The sequence below is a fragment of the Pelophylax lessonae genome, assembly GCF_965119305.1.
Source record: "Pelophylax lessonae genome assembly, chromosome: 4".
Classification (NCBI taxonomy): Eukaryota; Metazoa; Chordata; class Amphibia; order Anura; family Ranidae; genus Pelophylax; species Pelophylax lessonae.
Genome location: NC_138771.1, coordinates 496,831,010 through 496,843,520, shown reverse-complemented (window position 1 = coordinate 496,843,520; position 12,511 = coordinate 496,831,010).

Here is a 12,511-nt window from a genome sequence, read left to right as displayed (position 1 = left end):
TGCATTCTAAAAACAGTCACTGAACGCAACTGCCTGCAAATGACTGTAAACGACCTGGTGTACATGGACAGATAAGATAAAATGTAGATGGGTTCAGGGGCTTCTGAAAAAAACGCCCAACTGCACCTAAACGGCCATTTCCAGCGTCCCGTGTACATGGAGCCTTAGATTCACGGAAACTATGAGGCTCTACATAAACAAGCTCTTCAATTTGTATTAAATCAGGCAAGCCCTTGTACTCTATAGTGATTGTACAATTACGTTGTATAGTGTATAGTCAGCTTAAGACTCACTCATGTAGTAGAGTGATACTTTATGGCTTATTAAATTAAGTTCCTCTGCTCACTGGCACCTGCCTTTGAGTAGTTGGGTGCACCACTGAGCCCAGCATGGCTAAAACCTAATAAAGAGTGGTGACCTCTACTAAGTGAGTTGCAAGTTGAGGTTTGCAGAAGGAACTCAAAGCTTAACTCCAGCCAAAACCCTTTTCTTTTTTTGGACAGCGGGCCAGAACAATTGTCAGGTGTTAAAGTGTTTGTCCACATATGGGAAATTTCCTTCCTGGACACAAAGTTATTGTAAATGTCTCCAATGGGAACACAGACTGCAATAAAAGTTTTATTGTTAAATAGCAAAAGGTTAGAACCTCTGCCAGGTTATTATTACTATCTGGATGTTCCTGTCCCGGGGACAACCCAATTGCTTATTTCTTGTCCTGTTGTCATATGGACAGGAAGTGTGGTGAAATATCTCCAATGGATCGTAAACAAAAAAAAAAAAAAAACACCTGACACAAGTGTTTACTTTTTTTTCTAAATCAATCAAGAAGTAAAAAGAAAAACTGGGCTTAAAGCTGAACTCTGGGCACAAAACGTTCTTTAAATTATAAGTATTGGGTAGGAGAGCTTGTTGCAAAATCTGTCACAATACCCAAAAAAAGTCAAAATTATAAATAAAAGATTGCCCCCGTGTAACACCAGCAGGGGAACTGTGGGAAATGTGGATTTTAGAGTGCCCAAAAAAATACACCATTATTTTGGGTACTCTAAAATCTCAATTTTCCATAGGCTCCCTGCTGGAGTGACATGGGGGCAATTCATTTATAATTTATAACTTTTATTTAAATATATTTATCAGTAGCCACAAAGGATATTAACCTAATTTGTGTGCATTAAAGATCTTTGCAAACCCAGATAATACCTTCTAAAAGTAGCAATGACATCACTGTAGGTACGTAGCAAAGGCAGATGGCAGAGCTGTGGGAGGAGATTAACAGGCCCCACCCACACAGGTTGCCTGCTGGAAGCTACAGGAAGGGGTGGGGACAAGACCAGTCACCCTGCACAAGGAGAGAGCAGCAGTGGACATCAGTTGTCTACACTTATAATGCCAAACCACCTGGTTCCCTTGTCAGCAGCATCGCTGATCTTCTTACCAGACTCTCTGTGTTGCCCAGTTCTCCTGGCTCTATCGGGTCACTCAGCCGTTAGTTGCAGATCCCTGCTACACGGCCCACTCCCGGTCTATGGATAGGGGTTCTCCTGACACACCGAAGGAAGCCAACTTGACTCTTGGGACAAGACCTCCTGTCTCCTGTCTGGGGCACCTCTGACCCCTCGTTGACACCTCATGTCTCTTGACTCCTAGCTGGCACACCTCTGACCCCTGGTTGAGACACTCCTGTCTCTTGATTCCTTGGTGAGACCTCCTGTCTTTAATATGTGAGATGTCTTCAAACTGGAAGGCTGTGGACTAGATCTTAGGCTCCTTTCACACTTGAGTGACTTATGTGGGGTACACACTATTAGAAAATCGGGCGAACAATCGTCCGATTTTCCTCACTGTTTCACAGCAAATTGGAACCAAGGAACGAAAATTGGTACAAAAATTCTTGTACGACCAAAGGCATTTTTTTTTTATTTATTATTATTATTTCAGATCATCCTCAGTCTTTCTTTTCTGATTTTTCTTGTATGAAAATGGTATGAAAACGGAACATGTTAAACGAAAATTATTAGTTCTGTTCCTGTACAAGAAAAACTTGTGAGTTTGTCCCTTCGGGAATTTTCATACGAAAAGTTGTAATTGGCCGTCAAAAGTTGTGTACACACTATACAAAAATCGTATATCCTGTCTTATAGTGTGTAAGAGCCTTTAGGATCTGACTTGTGAGACCCCAAGTCGCAGGACGTGAAATGCCATATATCTCTTTGAGAGCCATTCCAATTGACACTACTGAAGTCGCTGCAACTTCAAAAAAGGTTCCTGCACTACTTTGATCCGACATTGACACGACTTCAATGCCAAAGAGAGTAAAAGTCTTATCAAAGTCAGACTCCAAAGTTGAACTGAAAATGAAGGCCTCATTCACACTTGTACGACTCCAAAGTCATGCGACTTTAGAGTGTAACTTTGATGTAACTTTAAAGCAACGTTGACGCAACTTTGGATGGGTGTGACTTGGATGGGACTTGTCCCTCTGCAAAGTCGGACCAACTGTTGCATGTAAAACATTCAGGTACAACCTTCATGCAACTGTTGAGGGTTAGGATTGAAGTCTATGACCCTCAAGTTGCATGAAAGTCGGACCAAAGTAGTATATGAACTACTTTTGAAGTCACTGCAAATTTAAGTTGCACATATATGAATGGTAATCATTGAAAAACATGGAGTGCGTCTTGTTACATACAGGGAGATTTACTAAAACTGGAGAGTGCAAAATCTGGTGCAGCTCTGCATAGAAACCAATCAGCTTCCAGGTTTTATTGCCAAAGCTTGATTGAACAAGCTGAAGTTAGAAGCTGATTGGTTACCATGCACAGCTGCACCAAATTCTAAGTGCTCAGGTTTTAGTAAATCCCCCTCATAGTTACATAGTAGGTGAGGTTGAATAAAGACAATAGTCCATCCAGTTCAACCTGTGTAGGTGTGTGTGGCTGTAATCATCTCTCATACCCCTGAATGTTCTGATCCTTGAGATGCACGTCCAATAGTCTTTTGAAAGCCACCATACTTCCCGCAGAAACCACCTCTTGTGGTAGAGAATTCCACAATCTTGTAGCCCTAACAGTAAAGAACCCCCCCACGTTGCCTGAGGTTAAAACGCTTCTCCTCTAATCGCATTGTATGCCCCCGAGTCCTCATGCAATCCCTTCGACTAAACAGCTTTTTTTCTAAGCTGAGATCCCCATTTGAGATATTTAAAAATTGCTATCGTGTCCCCCCTCAGGCGTCTCTTCTCCAGGGAAAATAAATCAAGCGATTGCAGACGCTCTTCATAATCAAGGTCCTCCAATCCCCTAATTAGTTTAGTTGCCCTTCTCTGGACTCTCTCCAGCTCCAACATATCCCTCCTGAGGACTGGCGACCAGAACTGGACAGAATACTCCAGATGTGGTCGGACCAGAGTTTTATAAAGTGGAAGGATTATAGTCTTATCTCTGGAATACATCCCTTTCTTTATGCATGCTAATATTCTGCTAGCTTTGGCAGCTGCCGCCTGACATTGCATGCTATTGCCTAATCTATCATCAACCAAGACTCCCAGATCTTTCTCCATTTGATTCCCCCAAGGGTTCCCCTCCTAATGTGTATTGTGCTTTTATGTTTCTAGTCCCCAAATGCAAAACCTTACACTTCTCTACGTTAAACCCTTATTTGCCAAGTCGTTGCCCACTCCGTTATTTTGTCCAGGTCATTCTGTAGGATATCTGCTTCATGCTGTGCAGTTATTGCCCTGCCCAATTTTGTGTCATCTGCAAAAACTGCTATAGTTGTCATGTGACTTTTATGTCCAAAGTTGCAGGAAAAGTCGCACAAGTGTGAATGGGGTGCCAGGCTTGAGTATATAACATTCTTGCAAACCTGTGTACTCAGACAGGCTGCAGGAATCCAGTGAAATCTGGACACAGGATGAAAGGTTCCGTCCCACCCAAGACACTTTGGAACCTTCAAGCTCCAGGCCCCAAACCCAATTACAGAATCTGGAGAAAGCCAAAAACACAGCTTTCTCTGCTCGGAAACATGTTTTCATCATTTCATGTCTCCATTTTGTAGGGTGTGTATTTGCTGGTTAGAAATATGAACATGTCACTTGAAAAAATAACTCATTAAAATGTATATTGTGTTTGTAGTGCATTTTCAGTGCGTTTTCATACATTGCTGTTGACTAATGTAATGCACGCAGGACTTTTCAGAAAAGCAACAAATTGATGTGAAGAGCTTTATAGGTTAAGATGGAAACAAGTTTTCATGCGCTTTTAGCGCACTGTGATCCCGCATTGTAGTGTACATATGGTGTGAACGGATCCTTACATATTTTTTATTTTATTATCAGTTGATGCTGCCAGTAGATCGGTTAATTTAACATTTCCTTTAACAGAGTGACACTTCATTCAGCATCAGTGTCACTCTGTGGACAGGGTAGTCTTGGATGGACATGTAGTTTTAAATGGAATTTAGGTAAGTGACAAACAAATTAAAGTGATACTAAAGTCTAATTTTTTTTTATAGTTAAAAATAACAAACATGTTATACTTATCTGCCTTGTGCAGTTGGTTTTGCCCAGAGCAGCCCAGATCCTCCTCTTCTCGAGTCCCTCTTTTGGTGCTCCTGGCCCCTCCCTCCTGTTGAGTGCCCCCATGGCAAAAAGCTCCATTTAAACACGGAGCCGTGGCTCAGACTCACCCCCTTTCTTCTCCTCTCTGGCTGACTGACTTTGATTGACAGCAGCGGGAGCCAATGGCACCACGGTGCTGTCTCAGCCAATGAGTAGGGGAGTCCCAGGCAACCAAGACACTCCTGCAACATCACTGGATCTAGATAGGGCTCAGGTAAGTATTTGAGGGGCTGCTGCACACAGAAGACTTTTTATCTTAATGCATAGAATGCATTAAAGATGTTGTAAACCCTAGGGAAATAAAAACAAACAAAAAAAACCTGTAAGACAAATGCAGAATGAGCTAGTATGCATCACATACTAGCTCATTATGAAATACTTAACTTAGAACTAAGCCCTACAGTGGCGCCCGCTCACTATTGAGACGGCTGACATCTTCTCTGGCATTTTTTCTGGGATCACGGGCTTTAGCGCTGTGGGTGGCCGCAGCTGCGATAACGTCACTCCCGCGCATGCGCACAGAAGCGGCCGTCCATGGCACAGGGCTCTGAAGAAACGGCACGTCATCAGTGGCATTTATAGTACATATCTCTTAAATGGGAGTAGGACATACTTACAGTACCTATAGGTAAGCCTTATTATAGGCTTACCTTATAGGTACAAAAAAACCAAGGAAGTTTACTTCCTCTTTAGGATACAAAACCTTCTGCCTTAACAATCACTTTAAATCCCAACTCCAGCTAACAAAACAGTTACAGCAACAGTTTTTTTTATTATAAACTATATTTAAAAAAGCTGACCATTGTAATCACCCCCGGCAGTGTTAAATGGTTTGTTGTAATACCTGCAACTGCCACTTTTGCTGGGCAGCTTGGCCTAGTCCAGGAAGGAGAAAAAAAATTGGATCTAGTGGGGTTAGGGGAACCCAGAAAAGTAAAAATGACTGTGTTATTTTACTCTAATTGTCAGTTTTTTTTTTTTTTTTTTGCATGTTCCCCCAACCGCCATTTGTTCTACAATCTAATTTCCTAATGCTACCATAGTGACAGGTTAAACACCGCAATGTGATACTTCCAAAGTATACTAAAACCATTATTGCTGAACCATTTACAGCATCTACCTCCCTTACTTTATACTTCATTGTACATTACTGCATTTTTATAAAAAGGTGTTACTTTAACAATGTTCCCAGCTGAGCGGGGGTTCATGCCCCACTGCCGTTGTAATTCTTTTGTAATTTTTTACGTTTGCTATTTATTTTAATTAAGTTTTGTGTTTTTTTTTAAATATATATATATATATATATATATATATATATATAATATATATATATATATATATATATATATATATATATATATATATATATATACATATATATATATATATAATTATTCATCTAGTCAGATATCAACAGTGCAACAGGTTGTGTACATATTCAATGGCTCTATAATGTGTCTCCTTGTCTCACATGGGGGTGCGTCGGACCCAACAGGGGGAGACCAGAAGGACTGGGAAAAACATACGTTTTGTACAGATCTTCTCTCCGCTTTGTTTGATGATAATGTATCTTGGAAATTTTATGACAAAAAAAAAGAAAATATGTAAACACTTTTTGTGGTTTTTGTTGTCTGTTGTTTTTGGGGCGCAGAACACAAGCACAGTTCACAACACACTGATACAAGTTTTTACTAAACACTAACAATGATGTAAAAAGTTACTATACAAGTAATAGAAACTAAGAGCCGGTTCACACTGGGGCGACACGACTCCTTACTACTTCGGGGGCGACTTGTGCATTACATTGCACCACGACTTCGGAGCGACTTGCAGGGACTTCACATAATGGAAGTCTATGCAAGTCGCTCCGAGGTCGCCCCGAAATAGTACAGGACCCTTTTTCTAAGTCGGAGCTCCTATTAGAACGGGTCCTGTAGCGGTCAATGGACCGCGATGGAGCGCGACTTGTCAGGCTGACAAGTCGCCTGACAAGTCGCGCTAATGTGAACCGGCTCTAAGGGGTCAGTTTATAAAAAATTAGCTGTTTTAGGGTTAACGCCAGAACATGGTGTGGGACAGATGTGTTCCTTGTGCATTTTCAGGACCGTGTGGTTTTGCGATCGGCTGTGGGTGCCAATGCATTGTTAATGGCACCCTAAACACAGATGCCAAATGCAATACGTTTTCCTGCATCAAATTGCATGGTAGCGCATTACCATGGTGCGGTGCATTTTTGGAAAGTCGTGCATGCACTACTTTTTGTGCGATCCAGTGTGATTTCAGCCTATTCAAATAAATAGGCTCAAAATCGCCCTGCACCGATTTGCACAAGAATGCAGACAGAGTTCCTGTGCGATTCGGATGTGAATTTGCCCTTTGTGCTGAGATCACACTGGATTGCAGAGCAGCTAGTAGCAGGAGGTCCGGGGCATCCCGTTCACCATTTCAGGTCTGAATTTGGTCCAAATTTTTGGCTGAATTTGAAACTGAAATGGACCAGAAGACATAAACAAATTTTCTGCAAACTGCTCCGCGGCTGTCCCTGAGCTGTGTGAACCGGCTCCATTGAGAACCAGTCACACGCTCCTGACATGCGAATTGGATGCGGGGGAACCCATATCCAGTTCGCACCAATGTGAACCCAGCCTAAAGCAGTAGTAGGGTTATAATGTATACTGCGCCAACCCTAGAAATACAGCAGCCAGCAACAACAAATGACAATTTGTGAAATCAATTTATAAACAAAATGCAGCGCTGATAAATTAAATAGTTGTGCTATAAAGTGCAATAGTGCTCAAGCATATATAGTTATATGCTTGGCATAAAAATATCTGAAAAATCACGCAATTAAAGTGCTATAGTGTACAACACATGAGTATATGTGTACTTCAATAATAAATGTGCATATGATCAATAAAGTGCAAAATTACACATATACCACAAAATTTGTGCAACGTTTAGGAGATATTCACTGTACCTACATGTACAATGTAAATCTATGAGTTTACTACCACCTTAACCATTATACATGTAGCTGTATAAATTTCTGTAGTGAAAGTAAGGTCTCGTTCACATAGGGCGTACAATACTGTTTGGGCCACGTTTACCCGCACGAGAATGCGCAGGTGTTCTGTGCCCCCCCCCCGTGCAGGCAGTCCAATTGATATCTATTGGGGTATAGCCGCTGTTTCCTAATATCATATTTGTGTGCGTGCATGTCCCCAAACACACTCAGGAGTTCAGGGATAAGCAGCCATACTCACACAGATGTGATAGTGGGGGGCAGCGTTCTAGTAGACAGCAATAGTACTGCCTGCACGGGGATGTATGGAACACCTGTGCATCCTGGTGTGGGCAAACACCACCCTAAAGAGACGTACGTTATTGTACATTCTATCTAAAGGAGAGGTTAGAGCAGCATTAGATGCAACATATTTGTTCCAGAACACTTGATCCTAAGAGAAGATACCCTAGGAACATTCGATCAGAAGATCAAATACTCTTGAGGACATTCAATCGGATGATAAAATTCCCTAAAAACATTCAGTTAGAAGAGAAAATATCCTAAAAGGATTCTATCCTAAGAAGAAATACCCTAAGAAGATTCTATACTAAGAGCATACCCCAGGAACATTCAACCAGAAGATGAAATACCCTAAGAAAGTTCAATCCTAAGTGAAAATACCCTAAGAAGAGAAATAACCTAAGAATATTTGATCCTAAGAGAAAATACCTTAAAGCGGAGCTCCACCCAAAAGGGGAAATTCTATTTAAAGCACTACTACTTGGGGGTGGGGGGACAGGTACCTAATTTTGACAGGTTCCTGCTCCCACTGCTCAAGTGGAAGTTCCCCTCTCTCCTTGCAATCTTCTGGGACACGTCACAGGTCCCAGAAGATTGCCCAACCAATAGGGAGGCACTGCACAGCTCGCGCATGCGCAGTGTGCATCCGGCTGTGAAGCCACAAGCTGTCACAGCTGGTTGCCCACACTTGCAATGCCGGCGCCCCGGAGAGGAAAGGGGGAAGAAACTAAGCTTTGGGCAGTCACATTGCTGGTCCATGGGACAGGTGAGTGTGTGCTTATTAAAAGTCAGCAGCTACACTTTTTGTAGCTGCTGACTTTAATAAACACAAAAAATTACTGGAACTCCGCTTTAAGTAAATTCTATCAGAAAGGTAAACACTGCACCAGTAATCATTAAAAAATCGCAATCTCGATTCACCCCCTCCCTCGATCTTAAAACTGCATGTCCTCGATTCTTAGGTCCTGTTCACACCTGGGCGTATTTCAGCTCGTAAAACGCTCATCTCTGAAGTCTCAAAACGCCCAACAAGCAAAATCCTATTCATTTCAAAGGCCCTGTTAACATGTGAGCGTTTTGTCACCTGAAGTAAAACGCCTAAAGTTCAAAACAGTACACGAGCTTCTTTTTTTGACAGATTACAAGCGTTTTTGTTAGATGTCAATGCCTGCCTCCAAACACCTGCAAAAAATGCCTGAAAAAAGCGCCTGAAAAAAGCCCCCAAAAAAAACAACTGAAAACGATATACTCAGGTGTGAATGGAGCTTTTAGGCCTCTTGCACACTGCAGCTTAACCACTTGCCAACCAGTCACGTTGACTGTACTGCGGCAAAGTGGCTCGATTCCGTCCAGCGACGTAGACCTACGTCGCTGGACTCCTCCCCTTGTAGGCGTTGCTCGCGCACCGCCGGAGGCGCACTCTCGCTGTTTTCAGTCACAGCGGGAGTCGGGCCAGGGGAGGAGCGGCGGCGATCGCCGCTGCTCTTCCCCGATCTTCGGGGAATCGAGTTTGGAGATCCGCCTGCTTGTGTAAACAAAGCAGGCGGATCTCCTAAGTGACAAACAGTGACAGATTGCAGGGTTCAGCATAGCTGAACCTGCGATCTGTCCCTGTGTCACTCAGTCACCTCCCCCCACACACGTTAGTAAGCACCAGGCATACATTAACCCCTCCTCCAATAAAATTAACTCCTTCCCTGCCAGTGTCATTTTTACAATAACAGTGCATATGTATAGCACTGATTACTGTAGAAATGTCACTGGTACCCCCAAAAGTGTCAAAAATGTCAGTCAAGGGTCCGATCTGTCCGCCGCAATGTCGCAGTCCCGCAAAAAAAAATCGCAGATCGCCGCCATTACTCGTTAAAAAAAAAAAACACCAAAAATGACAGAAATCTTTCCCTTAGTTAGTAAACGCAATAACTTTTGCGCAAACCAATCAAAAAAAGCTTATTGTGATTTTTTTTACAAAACATAGGTAGCAGAAAACAAATTGGCCAAAAATTTAAAAAAATTTTGATTTTTACATTTTGGGGGGGGGGGAATTTTTTTTAAATATTGTTATTTTTTCAAAATAAACGCATTTTTTTGTTTATAGCGCAAAAAGTAAAAATCGCACAGGTGATCAAATACCACCAAAAGAAAGCTCTGTTTGTGGGAAAAAAAAGGACGTAAATTTCGTTTGGGTACGGTGTCGCACGACCACGCAATTGTCAGTTAAAGTCGCACAGCACCGAATGGCAAAAAGTGGCCCAGACGTAAGACAGCAAAATCCTCCGGTGGTAAAGTGGTACAGCTAAAATACAGTCCATTCATTGTAATGTGCCTGTGCACACAGGCACGTAAATGAGCGCCGTGCATTCTTCAGTAAGAACAAAATACAAAAATCTGCATTTTTGGACAGTAATTTACACCTAATGCGCGTATAACCACGATATCGAACAAATGAACGCATGCGAACATCCTGCTGATCTGAAAAAAATGTTTATTTGCATATTTTACAAGAACGCGCGAAAATGCACAAATTTCAATTAGACAAATACTCCTGAAATTTAGGCTGCATTCACACTTGAGCGTAGCGTTTTCGTGCGTTTTTTACGGCGATTATTACCGCGATTTTACCGTGATTTTTACAGCGTTTTTCAGGCTTTTTTTTACAGGTGTTTTGCTTCAGGGGCCAAAACGCTCAGATGTGAACAAGGGCCATTGAAATGAATGGGATTTTGATTGTTGGGCGTTTTGGATTTTCGCAGATGAGCGTTTTATGAGCTGAAAAATGCTCAGGTGTGAACAGAGCCTTACAGCTGAAAATGAGATGCTCAAACAGGAGTATCGTATGTAAGACGCCTTACAGAGCCGTTCTCTGCTCACTCATAGCTGTCAAAAGAAAAAAAAAAGCCAGCAAATGTTTATCAACATTGTTAAGGCTGCGAGATAACTATAAACACAATGCTTTACAATGTATATTTTCCTTCTTTTAGATCAGGGGTGTCAAACTCAATTTAATCGCGGGCCGCATCAGCATTATGGTTGCCCTCAAAGGGCCGGTTCTATCTGTAAGGTTAGATGTTCAGAGCACCCCACGCCTCCTTACACCCTTACATGAGATGTCAAGAGTCACCCACCCTTCCTTACATCACAATGCAGCCCCTTACCTGGGGCTACTGCCAGGAAGAAGATGTGGGTGGATCTGGGAAGAAGAAAGTGCAAGGTCTGGAGGAGGACCAGAGGAGGGCTGGAGTCCGCTTACAGAGTCTGCTGAATGCTGAGACCAGGGGAGGCAGAGACAAGGTGGTGTTACGGCTGCACAAAGAGGTGCAGGATCTGTAGGAGCAGTTCTGCCCTCCTCTCTGCTGAGGAGGGGGGGGGGGGGCAAAGACAAGCCTTTTCCTGCAGCAGCACAGAAAAGCACAAGATCTTGCAAAGGAATTCTGTCCTCTGCTGCCGACTACTGAGACAAGGTGGGGTGCCGCAGCTGCAGGAGAGGTGCAAGGGCCACATGAAATGGCCTGGGGGGCCGCATTCGGCCCGTGGGCCTTGTGTTTGACACCTGTGTTTTAGATCAAAGGAATGAACTTCCCTCTGTAAGTGAGGGCAGTTTAACCTCTTAGTCCCAGTTCACATATATGCGATGCGGGAACCCTGTGAATCCACAGGGTTCCTGCATCGCATTTAACTCACAGGCAGTGCACACTGCCATATGCGAATCACTGGGGGTGTCAATACAATGTTAACGACACCCCCAGATCAGTTTGTATATCGCAGTGCGAACTGTCAGTTCGGACATGAATCAGATTGCATAGGTGTGAACACCCATATGATCCAAATCTGGTTCAGACCCAAAAAAGGGTCCTGTTATAGTTGTGTCCGAATGCGATGCTAATTCAGCCATACAATCTGTATACAATCTGTATGGCTGAATTCGCATCGCACAGACATCGCATGTGATTTTTAAAGCAGTGAGCTCCGAATCACATGCGATGTCTGTCATTGCACATATGTGAACCGCTAAAAGACTAAGCTTTTTTTCTGAAATTTTTTGCCTACAAGATGAAATCAGTATTTTTTTTTCTCTTTTTAGCAGAGACCCGAGAAAATAAAATGGCAGTCGTTGAAATCTTTTATGTCACACTGTATTTGCGCTGAAGTCTTTCAAACACCGTTTTTTTGGGGAAAAAATATGCTTTAATACAGTTAAAACAATAAACAGTAAAGTTAGCCCAGTTTCTTTGTATAATGTGAAAGATGATGTTACCTCTAGAATCATCAGAGAATCGTGATCTTTATTCTAAGTAAGGATCGGCCAATTATCAGCAAAGCCGATATATCTTGCACCGATATGCACTTTCCCCGATATATCGGACTCGGCCACCGAGGTGGCCGATATTACCGATATTTTGGAAAGTGTTTGTACCGGAGTGATGAGTGCTGAGAAGCTGCTCGGCTGTCATTACAAGGAGTGGGAGGGGACATCCCCTCCCCCCTCCCTCCGCCTTCCACGGCTCGCCCAGGTCTCCCTTCCCACCGGGAGACCCGGGCAACCAACCTGCACGGCCGCCGACGACCCTATCAAAGCCGCATTTGGTTCT